The 17,402-nt window shown below is 37.5% G+C and overlaps 1 protein-coding gene across 3 annotated transcripts in view; it reads left to right on the top strand.

Moving 5' to 3' along the window:
* Positions 1–17,402, top strand: part of GABRG3 (gamma-aminobutyric acid type A receptor subunit gamma3) — a 356,600-nt gene that overhangs the window by 123,777 nt on the left and 215,421 nt on the right. The gene's annotated exons all lie outside the window — the stretch shown is intronic.

Here is a 17,402-nt window from a genome sequence, read left to right as displayed (position 1 = left end):
GGGAGTGGGCAGGAATGGCAAAGTGGCCACACCTGGGGTGGGAGGAGACTCCAATAGCCAGCTAATAGAAAATGGCATCACATGGTGGCAACACATTTGATGTGTTAACAATAGGAAATTAATTAAATGGTGATTAATTAATTACAGGCATGACAGATGATAGCAATATCTGTAATCAAAGCTGATTACATTATGCCTGGATCAAATAGCACAATGAATATATGTATTTGAACAAATAATGCTGGCTAAAGCACATCATTTAATTTATCTGCTGAAGGGGGCAGTGCAGTGACTGACAAAATATCACAGAATCATAGAATCAGTCAGGGTTGGAAGGGACCACAAAGGTCATCTAGTTCCAACCCCCCTGCCATGCCCAGGGACACCCTACTCTAGAGCAGGCTGGCCAGAGCCCCATCCAGCCTGGCCTTAACTACCTCCAGGGATGGGGCCTCAACCACCTCTCTGCGCAACCCACTCTCATGGTGAAGAACTTCCTCCTTATGTCCAGCCTGAACCTACCCATCTCCAGCTTTGCTTCATTCCCTCTAGTCCTCTCATTTCCTGATATCCTGAAAAATATCCTCTGTGTTAAAAGAGGAGGTGTTCAAAAAAAAGCCTGGATGAGGCACTTAGTGCCATGGTCTAGTTGATTGGACAGGGCTGGGTGCTAGGTTGGACTGGCTGATCTTGGAGGTCTCTTCCAACCTGGTTGATTCTATGATTAATTACAAAAGCAGGTAAACTTGAGCCATTGTAGTGTCTGTTCATTCTGAAGGGAAGCATGTATTTTCTGCTTCGTTTGTAATTAGAAAGGGTACATAAAAAAAAAAAAAAAAGCCTGCAACTGTTTGTGTGTTGTTTTTGTTTTATATTACTTACGGAATGTGTGCTTAAGTTTCAACCAATTCAGCTAATACATAGAATAATAAAGTTAACCACATCAGTTATACTTGCAACAATGTAAGCGTTGTTTGCAGAGTGGCAGCAAAAATTGAAAGCTTCCTTCTGACGCAGCAGTGCTCAACTGACTTTGTGTTTGTGCTAACACAAAAAAAATTATCTTAAGACTTGAGTCCTGCAATATTCATTTACTCAAAATGGATGTTTTCTTCTTCCCTTTTTAAAAACCTTTTTCTCTTTGTTTACTTTTGGTTTGAGAAGTTGTTCCTTGAATATTGTTGACAATTAACACAAATTAAAGTGGTGTTAAGTATCTCAAGGAGGTCAATTCAAGCATGTTAAATAATTTAAATCTGTGGAGCTTGGTCTGAGTCCAACAATCCTGTTGAGACTGAATGTCATAAGCTTTTAGCTAGCAGTTAGATTTTAATTTTTTTAAGCTATAAAAGTTCAGTGCATGAGATTCTCTTGCAAGACTTGTAATGCCTGCTGTCCTGCACAGCCTGGAAGAGCCAAATTTGAGGAAGGAAGGAATAATTTTGACTTTTCCTTGTTTGCCTCCTCTCACATGCTTCTATTGGAAGAATGGCAATAATTTGGCTTTTTTTACAGACTTAAAGCAAATATTTCCCAAGCTGCTTTGGGCCGAGGGTTGTATAACACTGAACATTTTGTTCTAGGTTGCTTAGCACAAATAGATTATGTCTACAAACCTTCTGCCAAGTGGCTGCTATCCTTATGTTTCTTAACAGTGGGAATATTTTTGGTGCTACAATCTGATGGCAATTTCCAGTCAAAATAGCATTGCCTTCTGGATGCTCTTTTGTCTTGTATATGTTGTTCATATTTGCAGAACTGGTCCAGCAGCTCTAAAGTAAGCACTACTTTTGTTTCTCGTTGCAACATTGACCAAAGCGTTGTCTTCTGTTGACTATAGATGTCTGCTTCCTGCTCATGTTGAAAAAAAAATAGCCTGCAGTTAATTTCTGGTGATTTAACTTGATAAATTTAGGCTTTTTTTTTTTTTTTTTTTTTTTTTTTTTGTAGAAACTGATAGATGTGAAATGATAGATAGTATCTGTATCTTTAGTAGTCATGTTGAGGTCCTGGGGTTAATGAATTTCATTCCCTTTTCTTACCTCTATGTATACATAACTTCTGAGAATGCCCTCAAACACTGGTTGGAAGTGTAAACCCATCTCAATCTCCATGGAAAAGGCATGCTGGCTTTCTCAGCATTATGCTGCTATGTCCAGTGCAATTGTAGATGAGTTTATAAATCTTTTTTTTTTTTTTTTTTATGGTATGGATGCTGGCTCTATCCTGGCTAAAACCTGGGTTTCTGCATAGGTCATCAGTCCTGTAGCAATTGCATCTCTTTCAAAGGATCACAGGATATAAGGGGTTGGAAGGGACCCAAGGAGATCATCGAGTCCTACCCCCCTGCCAGAGCAGGACAATAGTATCTAACACTTTCATGCCAGTACAACTTTTTTTTGATAGTAAAATGCTCTTTTTTTTCCTGTTGCTTTAGCTTTTGATCAAGAACAAAACATGAAAAGAATCCCTACACTGCACTGTGCTATAGCACTTCATCATTATGTTACAAGAGCCAGAAAGGGGAATTTGTCCCAAACACTTCATTAATATAAAAGGGTACTCTGGCTTTCTGGGTTTTATTTTATGCATTTTCATTATATTTGCTGTAGGAGTAATATCATTTGAGCTTTGTTCCACAAATTTTTAGAGTCAATTTGTTCAAATCATTTCAAGTAAAGCAAGAGCAACAAAGTGTATTTCTGCCTTACTGGTTAATCAGACAGCTAAGTAAAGCTACTTAACTTAGCTTTCATTCTCATCTCAAAAATATGTGACTTGTACAGCTCTGTAGCTATTTTCCCTTTGAGTTGGAATGGAACTGTGCACTCTACTTGAATCCTCTGGCATGCCTTGTGTAAATTCCTCCAAACCACTCTTATAAATGTAAATGTTATGCTATTATTCTCTGTTTCTTCCAGAGTGCTTCTGTTTGGAATATGAATTAAGTTCCTACTAACTGTACTCTTAGTTAACACTAGGTGGAAATAACTAGGCACGAAATTCTATGAAGTATACATATAAATGTGAAGAAATAAAAGACTTTTCCCTCTCCATTTTAGTAATTCTAGGTATTACAAGTGGAACTATCCAGCACACAGTTTTAATCTAACTATGGTTGCTAGCATATAATGCTCTTTCAAACGTTGCAGTCTTTATTTTTAAAGAAATAGTATAAAAATCTAAGAATGAAGGAAAATCTAATGGTGTTTGGAGGGATCAGAAGAGCATTTTTTTCAGAGATACTTGATAGTAAGAGATGCAAAGCTGTACTTGTAAGTATGTCACTTTTCTCAGAAGTGCTGCAATGGATCTAAAACTTCATTAATTAAAGAGCATGAATAGTCAAAACTGATTAGAACTTATTTCTAAAGGAAATAAAATAGATCCACAAAATAAAATAGATCCACTTTTCTCAGAAGTGCTGCAATGGATCTAAAACTTCATTAATTAAAGAGCATGAATAGTCAAAACTGATTAGAACTTATTTCTAAAGGAAATAAAATAGATCCACAAAGTCAAGTTGACTATATTGGCACTACGGACATTTGCTGTCCAAGATAACGAGGTGAAGGGTTGCCCTGGTTGTCCACGGTGTCCTGGTTAAAGTCAGCCTGTTCTCACAAACAAGCCTCCTCTGCCACAGGTCAGGAAGCAGATTAACAGAAGTCTTGGGTTTAAATAAGGAGTTTAATGAAAATAATACAATGCATAATTACCTTAGCTGTTTCACAGAGGAGCAAAAGCAGAAGCAGCAACAGAAGCCAGATGTGAAATGAGCATCCCCATCCTCCAAGCCCACAGCCCAGGCCAGTGGAAAAGACCAGCATCTCAAAAACCAGAAAGCAGAAGTGGCAACTGGGAACAAAAAGCCTCTCATGCTACAACTTCAAGCCTCATGATATTTTGCTCCATCCAACACTTTGATTTTAAAGCTGGCATGAAGGCAACATGGCATTGAATACTTACCAGTAGATTCAATTGGCTAAACCCATGACAATGCAGAATATGGGAGAGAGCTGTAGAACAAAAAACAATTGGAAAAACAAATCATGTGCACACTGTGTGGGATATGTAACATTAAGAATTACTAACATCGTGAGACTGGAAGAAAACAGGTCTATGTATTTCACTACTTATTGCTTGGAAACACTACTATGTAATGGCTGTATCTTACAGTGGAACCTGATGCAAACATTGTGTGAAACTTAGTGGTGGTTCATTCTCACCTTCAGCCATGTTTGTAGATCCTTCTTAACACAAAATGTCAATTTTGTCCAGAAGCAGTATTATCAACAAACTAGAAAAGTGCATATTTTACCCTCCTTTTATCATTTCTCCTTTCTTACTGAGACAGATTTACTTCTTTTCTGATTACTTTGTCAATATATTTCCCATAGATATTTTAGGAGGAAGGTGTTTTGTGATATCCATACTACTTTGTCCATTTCACATGGAAGATATCTGTGGGATGATCTGCTTTTTTCAGTTTACTAAGGCCAAACTTTGTTTTTGCTGAGATGAAATACTGACATCAGCATATAGATAAACATATGACCCTGAGGATCATGTTTACCACTGTTAAATGTTGCAAGGGTAGACCATCTCATTAGACAAATGTTGCTCCACTTTCCTCTAGTTAAGTTGGCAGAAGGTTAAATCTCTGCAAGTTTAGAATGACCTTGGAAAAAACATGTCTATATATCAAGTGCTTGACAATCTATTGGCTGTTGCAGTGAGTATGTAGGTTACCTTGAATATAACAGAAAATGCTACCCTATTCTCTGCAGGATGAAATAGTAAAATAGCTGAAATGGCTCAAGATACAGCAAAGGCAAAATGCTTATTTGGAATTTGGAGATGATGAAACCAATTACCACAGTCTGAAAGTGAGATGCAGCAAAGCTTAAAGGTTATTCTAATTAGTTATTAATGAAACAATATGAATGCCTGCATAGATGCAGTATGCAGAGCTGTTAAGACATATTGTGATGCTGAAGCATATTTTGGTCTGAAAATTATGAAGCATATTTGTGTCTCTCACAAGATATACTTATTAGGAAGATGAAATTCCAACAAAAAGAAAAACCACAAAACCAACCAAACAATAATAACAACAAATAGAAAAAAAACCACAGAAAAATCCCAAAGCAACTTCCCATAATAAAATTAACACTCTAAAAATATTTGGCTAAGTCTATGATTAAATTCAAAGTGTTCTTCTGTATAATCCTCTATTTTTCCTCTCATTAGCAACACTGTGTGCATCCCAGCAAATCATGGGTCTGATTCTTTCCCAAAGGTTGCACCTGTAGATACTTTTGGAGTGTAAGTGGTTTTAACAACCTGTTTTTCTCCAGGGTAGCCTAGGGTGAGCAGCTGATCTGTGGACAGCTACTTTGTAAACTGCTAATATAGAGTAAGATGAATCCTGAAATTTTTTTCTGCAAAGGCTTGTCTTCTGAATCTTCTGATTTAAATCTACTTCTCACTCTCTCTTTGCGCTATTTCAGTATCCTCTTTCTTTTGTTGCTTTCATTGGCTTTGATTTCTTTGTCCTTTCTCACTTGCTGTCTGTACTGTTATTATCTATGGTCATCTGGTTGTCGTCTGGGAGCACAAGTGACATCCTCTGCATGTTCTTATTCCTTAGTTGGAAGGTCTTCACTGATGTAGATTGTTTCTGTGTTTATCTGGGCCACTGTCAGCCGTAGCAGAAGAGCAGTAGCATGCTAGCTGGTAAAGTTGGATGGCATCACAGGTCTAGCATAGTAACTTGAAAAATATTCTGTGCAGTACATGCCTTTGAGCACTCTCTTGAATTTACCAACAAATTACATGTGGCTTTGGTGCTACCTATCTTGTGTAAGAATGTGTAATGCTGAAACAAAGGCCAAGTCAGATTCTCTCATGAGAGTATTTTCAGGAGGTATTACCTCAGAGTGGAGTCTGATGCACAGAACATCTTTCAAATGACTGGATGCACATGGATGCTTGGCAGTGTGCTATGTCTTGATGAGATCTTACTTAGCCTGGGGTAATATTCTGTCCCACTTGTGCCAGAGGTTTATCTGGGGGGAGTTTTAAACCTTTCTCAGTGTGGTTACATACCAATCATGGCTTTTTGCTGTCATCTGTGATTAACTGCTACTTTGACTGCAAATGTGCGCTAAATTGAAATCACAAATATCTGCCTATGTTGCTAAGAGGTAAAAGGAGGGTGTTGCTCAAGATAGCAGTTAATAGCTTATTGCCCACTGGTGAAACATCAAAATATACTGTCCCATCATAAAAGTCTTTGCTGAGGAGAATTTCTAGATTGTCTTTTAAAGGCACATCTTTCCCTTGGAGGTTTTCAGGTGTACAAGCTTTTCCACTCTGAATCTAAATCAGACAGCTAGTTGCCTTTGTCAGAGGTTGACAAGGCCTTCCAAGTTCTGTCTAAAAATACCCTTACATTGAGAAGAAATTTTGATCAGGGCTTGTCCTACTGTTCAGCTTGCCTTTATACCTAATAGTTGTATGGATTACATTTTCTCACTGTTGCATGGAAATAATAAAATTATTTACTCTGCTCAACAATGTCAGAGATTACATCTTACTTTCATAAATAGTTTTGGGAGGGATGAGGATGTCTACTCTGAAGAAAATTAGTTGTTCCTCTGGAAGTAGATGATTGCATTCTAGGAGACTTTTAAATTCTTTTTTTTAATTAAAAAGATTGGATAGCTTCAACTATCCAAGGCGACCCGTGGACATATGTGAAGACATGGTAGAAACTGGCATTCAACATAGTTTTCTACTAACTTTTCAATTAGAAATTTGAGCCCTGTTTTGCTAGCAAATCTTTTTGCGAACAACAACATCTATGCCAGCAAGTGCTATCACTAGATTTATTTTTTTTATGTTTCTTTTATTGGCATGGAGTTATGAACTGCATGTCCTTATGTAGCATTATAAAACCATGAACTTCATATTTTGAACTCACAATTTGTAATGGGGGCCCTTTATGTATGTAGGATGTTTTGCAGTTTAATGAAAAGGGTTCTAACTCATCGGTTTGGTAATATATGTGGTTGAATGGGAATGCCAACCATTTCTACAGTGACTTTTAAGCCACAAGCAAATACTCTTGCTTCAGATATGTCTTTTATTAGTTTATTTTTCTAAAATTCCAAGGTCTATCACTTGAGTCTGCTTTTATTTGCCTTAGCACAGTATCCCCACTCACATTTGAGATGTTCAGATTGGTATCCACTGTGTAAGTGTTGACACAAATGAAAATATTTGCACATGAAAATTGATATTGGAATAGAGTAAGACTTTCTGCTTCAGCATCAACTGACACACTATAGCAGGATAACCAGTGCATATATATTTCCACTTCATTATATATTCCTCTTTTTTGTTTCCTGTTGTAATAATATGGTCTTTTATCTGAATGTGTTATGAAGATGCTTGTTTAATTGGTGATACATTGGTAATTTAGGCTTTGGAAGAACTTGGACACTCAGTTGTTATTCATTGGAGTACACAAGCAAAATGCTGTGGACAGTATCATGTCCACATGAAGAAAAAATAACTCAAAGCATTAATTTTTTTTTATGTTAAATAAATGTACATGGCTAAATATTGATGTAGAAGTGTGTAATATTACAGATTTGTAAGAGGTACTGGACATTGTACTAAAATAACTGCAGACTGTTGTTCTCATTTAGCCTGATTTGTGGTCCTTACATGCTTAGATACGAGATTATGTAATTGACGGAGACACTGGTTTAGGCTTCTCATGAACATGTCTTTTATGTTCTCCCTCCCTAGGAGAGAGTTTAGGAGTCAACAGACATTACATGGGAATTTTGTGAAGAGATTTTCCATTGCTTTAATAAATAAAATAAAATCTCAGTAGGTGATGGATTCCACTTTTTAAATTAAACTAACATTTGGAAGCTGTGCTTGGCTCACTGAGGTGCTTTTGTTTTTTAGTTTTTACATACATTGTATTTGTTGGCTTGGTTGGACACTCAATCAAATAATCATGCTTACATTAATAGAAGAGGTTTTAGATCATCCAGCTCACCTCAGGTATCACAGTGACCACAGAAGCAGTGCTTCTTCTGGCACTTAATTTAAGGAATTAATATAGAGCCTACTATTTCCAGTTTACAAGGTATACCCTGCATAGTATCTTGAAAAGAGACTTCCTCCTTTCATTGCTAGCTTCTCAAGTCAACTCACATGGAATATTTATGGTGTGTAACACCAAAGTTTAACCCTCTGGAATACAGATGGACTTGGTTATCAGAGTAGATGCTCATAAATTTTTAAATGTAACATTAAAAAGTGCATAAAATATTAGTGCCTGGGGTACTACAACTGTGCATCATCTTGCTGTACTTCCATCTGTATATACTTATTTTTAAACCTGGCTGTAAGGAAATATTCAGGGACATCTGCAGTGATAAAAGCACAGTGATAGCCCAGGAGACTGCTCCTTCAAAATACAAAATATTTCCCTATAAATATTAATCCATTGATAGCAAAAATTGCCAAAGTATTTCCAGTCCAACAGCAGCTGTTTGGGGAATTTATTTTGTCTTACAGCAGGCAAAATGAAAGAAATACAGGATAATGTTGCTTATCTGAATACTTTTAGATCAATATTAATTATACTTTTATAATATGACATTTGGAATGACCTTTACTAAATGTAATCTTTGACTTTTCTGAACAGTAGGTAGTGGGTTTGCTGCTAGTAATAACAAATCTCTAAGTTAATAGTTTCTTTTCCTTACCATGCAATTTGAGTATTTTCATTTCCTTCACATTACAAAAGATGGAGGCAGATACTGTTTTACTGGATGGAGAAATAGGGCCTTATGATTTATTTTCACTCACAAAGGTAGTCAATATTAAACTTAATTGTCAAATGGACAGTTTTGGTTGCCTGGTTTTGAGTACTAATGTAACCACCTCCCTGTCCTATCCATATAGTTATAAAAGTAAAATAACTGAAATTATGTGTATGTTGTGGTTTGTCTTTTTTTTCCATGTTGAGAATAAAGACTATATTGCTACCCATTTACATTTCTAGCTACATAGTGTAAGTCAAAACAAAATGTTAGCTGTCCTGAAACTTGCTACTGTTATTTTTAAGTCCCTTTAGCAACCTCCATTTGGGTCCAGTACACAGAGCTAGATGAGATGAACAGTAGAATTATAGAATCAACCAGGTAGAGACCTCCAAGATCATCCAGTCCAACCTATCATCCAACCCTATCCAATCAACTAGACCATAGCACTAAGTACCTCATCCAGTCTTTTCTTGAACACCTCCAGAGATGGCGACTCCACCACCTCTCTGTGTCCCCTTGTTCTGTTGCTGGTTGCCTGGGAGAAGAGACGGACCCCCACCTGAGAGGGCAGACTTCTCGAATCCTGTGAAAAACCTTCTTAATGGTGTTTGGTGGGGGATGTAGTACAAAAGCAATAAGGCACTTGAAATATATCAATAATTTGTAGTTGTTTCCATAATTTTTAGCATGTCTTTGAAAATGCTGTGGGACACAGCGTATGACTTCTAATAAGATTGCCCATTCTCCTTCTCCCCAAACACCAGATTCAATACTTGATCTTTTGAGTAACTGACTTCTGCATGCTCAAGTATAGCTTTTTGCTTTATCTGTTTTGCTATATTTAAAATGATAAAATCATAGAAAAATACTAGATTTAAAGGGAATTCCAGAGGTCATCTATTCCAACCCCATAGTTAAAGCAGGGAAGTCTATCAGGTTGCTCAGGACCGTGTACAGTCAGGTCTTTCATACCTACAATATTTCTGTGTCCCTTTCCCAGAATGTGACCAACCTTAAGGTTATAATAAAGCTCTTTGTATGTTATCGTAATTCTCCACATTCCAGCTTCAGTCCTTTGCCTGTTGTCCTGTGCACCACCAAGAAGAATCTGATTCTGCCTGTCTTCTGATCAGGTAGTTGTAGACAGTGCAAAGGTATTTCCCTGAGCCTTCCCTTCAGCAGCTCAGGTTCCTCTGCTGGATTTGCTGCTGGTGTGCTAATACCTTTCTTGCATTATGGAGCTCCAAACTGGACACAGTTCTCTAGACAACAACATGCTACTGCAGTTACAGTTATTAGCATCTCTTTTTCCAGCTATCTGGATGCATTTGTTTCTGTCAAGTTCAGTGGAAGAAACAGCCTAGCAGGACATTTTTGGGGGATAACATCTATCTGAACTATTGATTATATGTGCACTCTTAAAATTCCACGCTAAGATAGATCTAAAATAATTTGTTCTTACATTTGCAAGGTTGTGTTAGGAAATTAAAAACTAGAAGAAAACATGTTCACATCCAGCGTGAGCTGTTGAATATTTCTTTTTTCAGTATAGACTATTACATGAGTCTTTTCACCTTCTAGAATGCTCACAATTTATTTTCTGTAGCTGTTGATTTGTTATTTGTATGGGAACTGCTCATCTAAGTGAAATAACAAACAAGTTTGTTTCATAACTGAATGACTCCTAAGCCCACAAAGAGCTTCTAAGTTAACAGAAGGAATAATTTTGCCTAAATACTAATGTGAAGTTTTGTATAAGACTTAATGCTTTCCCTGATCTTCCGTGCATATGCAGTCACTTCCAGGAAACTGACTGCTGGTTGCTGGTGGCAAAGAAGTGTACTTGTGTTTTCTCGAAGGTTGCATGCAGCCAGTATGAGACTAGAGTGACTAATGTATGATGGTAGGGTGGCTGGCTCATCATCTGACCTGGGAAATACCACATAATGTGGATGGTGAGGAGAGTGCACAACTTCTTGTAAAATCTCTTCTGGGTCATCCTGAAGAGTGCTAAAGATAATTTTGTTATTCATTATTGCCTTACTTTCCATTCAGCTTTCAGATCCCAGAGGCTCATCAGTCTTTATAATGTATAGTTTGGGATACAGTGTAGCTAATGATTATTGCTAATCTCTTCGTGATTCTATTAGTTGTCCTCTGCAATTTCAGTGAACTTACTCTATTTGAAACAGAGTATTTATAAAAATAAATTCTTTGAGACTGAAAAATCCCACACGTGAAGAGTGTGGTCAGTAATTCATATGTATCATGTGTATTTTATCATATATTTGAATAGTCTACTTTCAAAGATCTCTTGTACTGGCAAGTACAGGCTGGATGTTAGGAGGAAGTTCTTGCCAGAGAGAGTGATTGGCATTGGAATGGGCTGCCCAGGGAGGTGGCGGAGGCACCGTCCCTGGGGGTCTTCAAGAAAAGCCTGGATGAGGCACTTAGTGCCATGGTCTAGTTGATTGGATAGGGCTAGGTGCTAGGTTGGACTGGCTGATCTTGGAGGTCTCTTCCAACCTGGTTGATTCTATGATTCTATGATTCGATTCTATGAAAAGTTGCATAGAAATGTCTCTACTTCACATATCTACGTATCTGCTTTGGAAGTTCATTAATACATTTAAAAAATGTGGGTGGATGCATCCTGTAGAAGCATACATTCCAGGAAATCATTCTGGACAATGGCTAAATTGTGTAACTGCCCATCTTTATAGCTATATTTGTGAGTTACTCAAGTAAATCTCATAATTGTGGGAATACCTGCAGGAAGATATCAGTGCTTTTATATATATACTGTCCTTCTTGATAGTGGAATTATAATACCCCAAGTCGTGGATTCAGTTATTACTATTAAACTTAGGTGGTACATTCAGAGCTTAATTCATGTGCTCAGCAATTGGAGTAGATCTTGTAATTTAAATGTTTATCAAAGTATGATTAAATGTTAATCTGTTCTCCAGAGGTATCCATTACAGTCTTTCCATTTCTTAGCTTTGTTGAAATTTACCTATTTGATCTGATCAATTTTTATGGTATTGTCCCTACCTAAGAAAAAATTGATATTTACGTTCTATTTTTGACTGAACATACTGAGCACCCAAGTATCTTTTGTTTCTGCCAACTTTCTCTTTGCCATGAAATGAGGTAAGAAAGCTGAAGCTTCAGTTCTCGTCTTCAGAGAAGCTATAACCTAGAATACCTGTTGAGAGTGAATGAAAAGCAGTCTTGCCAAACTTATTTTGGCAGGAACAACGTCCATTTTTCAGACATAGCTTTAGTTATGCAGGGGCCATAATATTCCTCAGATAAAATGTTGCATATCAATCTTCCCATATACTGAGTAAGTCTAAGTTGTTTGATTACTGCCAAACCTTAATCTCAGTCAAGAATCGATAATGAGTGGTTTAGCTTATAGAAATTCAGGGTTGACTCTGCATCAAAGTCCTTAAGCTGCCCAGTCCAACTAAGTCACTCTTTTCAAGATCTTGCAGTTTAGTTATGTCTTTCCACTAATATTAGATGGAATTATCACGCATGCGTAGATCTATGCCTTCTTGGTAAGGTGGACTCCAGTGACTATGGAGGTAATCTATCTGCTTAACTTAGGCTAGCACATATATTTTGCATTCAAATAGTATTGTATTTCAGTCTACCTGCTATAATTAGTATCTCCATGGTTAGTACTTTACTGCCTTGAGCAAAAGTAAAACCCAACATTCTACCCACTGAAAATTTATTATGCAATGTTGTGTCTATTTATGTTATTTTTCATTATCCTATAAGAAATAGGAAGTGAATGTTGTGCATTTCTCCCAGCCTTCTCCCTCAGTATACAACACATGAGATTCAAATGAGTACGGAAGGTTTCCAGAGGAAGACACAGAGAAGACAGGAAATTAAAACTTTGCATATTACTTTTGTTCATGTAGACACAGTTGGCTTCCTGCAAGCACTTCCACTTAAAAACTATATTTTTTTGAGTGGGCAGAAAAAATAGATAAAAAGTGATACTTTTCAGGGGCTGTGTGCTTTACCCTGTGCCCATTTTTCTCTGTAGAGCTGACACTGAATATTAGCTATGCCTCTAAACTATCCCATGAATAAATTTAGGGCTTGTAATATTTCGCATGATTCACATCTCAATGAAATGACAAAAAATTCCATATCCACAGTGGACTAATAAATTTGCTTTAATTCACCCTACAGTAAATTCCCATCTTTGTTTCCATCAAAAAATAATCATTATTTTCTAGGAGGCCATTTTCCATCTTTCCAATGTTTCCATTACAATATCTGTATCATTAGAGAATATCTGCAATGCCTCCTAAGATATTTTCACCCCATCAAACTTAATGAGAGTTTTGATAATACTTTTGTACTAAGTTATAAGGAAAGTTAGCCTACATTCAATTTTTAGGGGCCTTATATATGGAAATTATCTTTGCACAAATGAATGAAGCTAAAGGCACATTAAATCATGAAATTAGCAGAGAGAATGCATATATCTTTTGTATAAAAGCAGAGGTCAACAGGTTGTTATTTTAGCAAGCTTCCTAGATGGAGGATTACCCAGCTTCTGCTCTAGATTGCTTTTTACACCTCAGCGTAAAATTCCATTGATGTTATCTGATTTCATATTGACTTCATATTAACTGGATGTCCTCCAATACCCCATTTTAAAGGCTGTGAGGTGGCTACAGATAAGGTGTTTTCCAGCTCTTGAGGTTAAAAGCATGCTGTGGTGTGTAGAACACTCTGTATCCTGGGTCTGGGAAACTGATCACTACTGATGTCTTCTGAGCTTTGAAGTATAAGATCAAGAAGCCTTTGAGCATAATCATCTCAACAAGGATGTATTTGAAGTCAGTGCTAAAAAGATGCAGCTGCAGATGCAGGTAAGGAAGTCTGTACTGGCTTATGAGAAAACTGGAGATGACACTTTCTTTTACTACAGAGAACAAGGTATGACCTTGCTCTGAAGTAATATCAATTTGCATTTTATTGAGCATAACACCAGATAAATGAAGCCACTAAGGTCTTCAGTAGTAGCCAGAATATTAACAAGGAGTAACATTCTTTTCAACAAAACAAACCTAAGACCTCTTGAAATAAAACATCTTCACCTAGCCCAAAACCTTTAGATACCCTAAACTAAATTTTATCACACAGAACTCTTATCAAGTGTCTTTATATGTGTCTGCAAAATACCACCAGAGCATTTGAACATTATCTAATGGTTATTTTGCTGAATACAGATCAAATGCCTTGTCCTTCCTTTCCCACCTGATATCTGCCACAATTCCTTTTCTTGCTTCACATGCTTCTTAATCATGATGCTTTGCTGCTATTCCTGAAATATTCAGGAATTATTCCTTCTTCCTCTCATTTCCAGATGTTGTTTCTTTCAGTTGCCTGATGCAGGGAACTTTCCTTGTGCTTAATATCTGAGGTGCAGCACTTCACTACCTGTCATCTCTCTTTTGACATGTCACATTTGAAAAAGAAAAGCCACATATTAAATACTGTGATGAGCGAGTAAAGCATAAAACCAATTTGTCCAATGCACTGCTAGGAGATAAAGCTTTCGTATTATCAGATGCAGTTTATAACACAGTCTGAAATGTATTTTGAAGAATTTTTACCATTCCCTATGACAATAAACTGTTTTACCCAGGAATTTTTTTTCTGGCATCAAAAATGTTCAAAATACTCGTCACAAGCATTCAAATAGTAAACAAACTGACAAGGATATAAATGTAAATGCATTCAGGTAGTAAGGAAGCAACAATGTGAATGAGAGCATTCTCTGAACCCCCAAGGCTCTAAATAATTGTAAAACTCCATTTCTTTCACAGCAGACCTTCTGCAGCAAACACAAAATGAATTTAAGGTACAGTGAGTGCTCTCTTTTAGATCAATGGGACTAGGAAAAGCTGCTTCCTAATTTATGTTTGTCCTTTAATCTTCCAGCTGCTCTTAAAGGAGGGGCAACATTCTGGTAAATAATACTAATTTGCCTCCTATTGAGCTTTCCCTTGGATTCTTAAGTGGCTATTTTTGTCTCTCACAGGGATCAGTGACACATCACCTAGAGGAAAGGCAGCCATTAAATGCACATGCAATTCTTACATTTTTCCTTTCTGACGTCCTGTTTCTAACTCTGTCTTTCCTTAAAATCATGACATGAGATGTAAAGTAAAATCCCATAACTAACCCTCCAAACAACTTTCTTACTTTCCTCATTCAGCCACTCTAGCTTCTTAAAACTGTGGCACACCATGACAGTCTGCAGAAGCACTCAATGGGGATGAAATCTTGGCCGTGTCATTCATGCAGAGTACCAGTTCTGGGAAAAGACTTAGAGTTATGCCAGTTTAGAATTCAGATGAAATATTTTATTCTGCCTTTAAAATATCCAAGCACTGGCTATTATTTGTAACTTTTGCTTTCCTTACCTGAGCCTCGAGGACAGAAATGTGATTAACTCATTGATGCCTAGAAGATCTGAAGGGAAAAAGAAGTTAAAAATTGTATATTTCAATAATATCTCCTTCTTTGAAGAGTGATAGAGGAGATGCTCAATTCTGAAAAGAATTAGTCTGAGCAAAGACAACCTTACCTTAGCAAATGACCTATGAAATGACAGAGCACCTGAGAAATCCTGTGTTTCACTTCTCAAAAGTCTACAACCAAAGAGCAGCAGCTCATACCAAGAAGCCACACCTCCTCTCCCCTGTTGACTGTTATGTCAAAAGAGGATATCTCATTAGCTGTGTCATAACATTCATAACACACCTTCTGCCTAATCCTCAGCTGCTGAGCTCATGTTGTGGAGGAGGTGTGCTTTTCACCAGACCTTTTCTTCTGTCAAACCAAAGGGAGATGTTTAGAAGCTTACCATAGCTTTCATCCTGACGTGTACCTGGGTTTCCTTCCAAACGAATGGGAAGCCACAAAGGTATTGCATGGATATAGTAACTACATTTCACTTGTTATCCAGTTATAATATGTCCAGCATGAACCACTAGGGACCAGACAGTGGAAGGCACTGTGGATTTTAACAGCCTCTTGTCCACTTACCTTAAGTGAGATTTTCCCACTTATTTCATGCTGTTTTGCACAGCATCTGTCATAAAATAAGGCTGAGATTTCTCTCTAGTTCCAGTCATGAATGGAGTGCTGCATAATAAATACAGTCTCCTGGATGCATGCTCTGCCGAGATATTTAGGGAGCTCTCTAGTACAGTCCAGTTGGCTAGCAAATAGCCTCTTCAGCCAACACAGAACTCTGGAGGACTGCAGAGCTTAAGCTCCCTTAGTAATCACCAGTGTCTTGGAATTAACCCACCCTGGGTATTATTTCATCTGGCACAAAATATTTCACTCCAAGTTAATTTGTGTGATCAGCCCAGGCTCAGATTTTTAAAAAAAGTCCTTTCTATTTCTGGTATCCCAGACTGGCACAGGGAATTTGGTTCCATAAATGGTCTGAATCAGATGAGGAACTGCTTTTAGCCCATAGCGAGTATACCTTTTCATGTCTTTATCAGGGATGTTGCAGTAATCTCCCTGCCAAGAACAAACTTGTTATCTTTTTGCCAGCAGCAAGGAAGGTGTGTCCACTGCCAACTAAAAGCCATTTTCCCAGATGGTTAGGAAAGCTCTCATACCAAATACCGATAACATAGCAGATGGATGGTATCCATGGATAACTCCAGACCTGCTGTCATGATAAAATGCAGCTACCTCTCATAGTTAGCCAAGACTGTGAAGCTTATTTCACTCAAGGCTTCTTTTACGTGTCCAGAAATAATATTACATCAAGAGAAGCTGAAATTCCTCTGCAGGTGGCTAATTTTTTTCCTCTCCATTTCATGTTTACTTTCTTTCTGCTTCAGTGGATAAATTCTGCCATATCCATTCTTGGTTTAGGGCTGCACTTTCGGGCTAAAGAGATGTTGCATGCTTCTCCCCCAGATGATCACAGTAATCAGGACTACAGTGCAGTCTTTTTCTCTTGGTTATGGATGCATAATTTTCAAATTTCAACCAATCACCATGAACTAAAAAGGTGTTTCAATAGGACTGTGTGTAAAGCACTAGTAGAATTTGAATGTTAGACTCCCAACACTACTGTTTTTGCTGGTGATGAGAGGCTTCTGACGTTGATGTTGGAAAGTACTGTGGGGTAAAACTGTGTATGTTGCGAAATGCAACAGGCCCAGGGATACCTGTTCACAGGGCTAATGGCTCACCACTATAAAATCCATGATTTCAACTGAAGTCTGGTCATTTGGCCAAATGTGTTCCAAAACATCACAGGTTGCTATGGGGCCATCTGAACCTAGGGCTGAATATTTTTAGCAATGACTCTTGTAATTTTTCCACATCATGGTTCTACAACCTCTCAAAGGTGATGCAAAGCAGATAGAAGAAAATGTGTGTGTGCATTTATGCATGTGTGTGTGTTCACAAACATATCTTTTGACTTGCTTTCTCTATAAAGATCTCATAAAAAAACCAACCAAAAACCAACCA

This window comes from Pogoniulus pusillus, chromosome 5, assembly GCF_015220805.1.
Source record: "Pogoniulus pusillus isolate bPogPus1 chromosome 5, bPogPus1.pri, whole genome shotgun sequence".
In the NCBI taxonomy this organism is placed as follows: Eukaryota; Metazoa; Chordata; class Aves; order Piciformes; family Lybiidae; genus Pogoniulus; species Pogoniulus pusillus.
The sequence above is the reverse complement of the archived record's forward strand: the minus strand, read 5'-3'. Positions and strand labels throughout refer to the sequence as shown.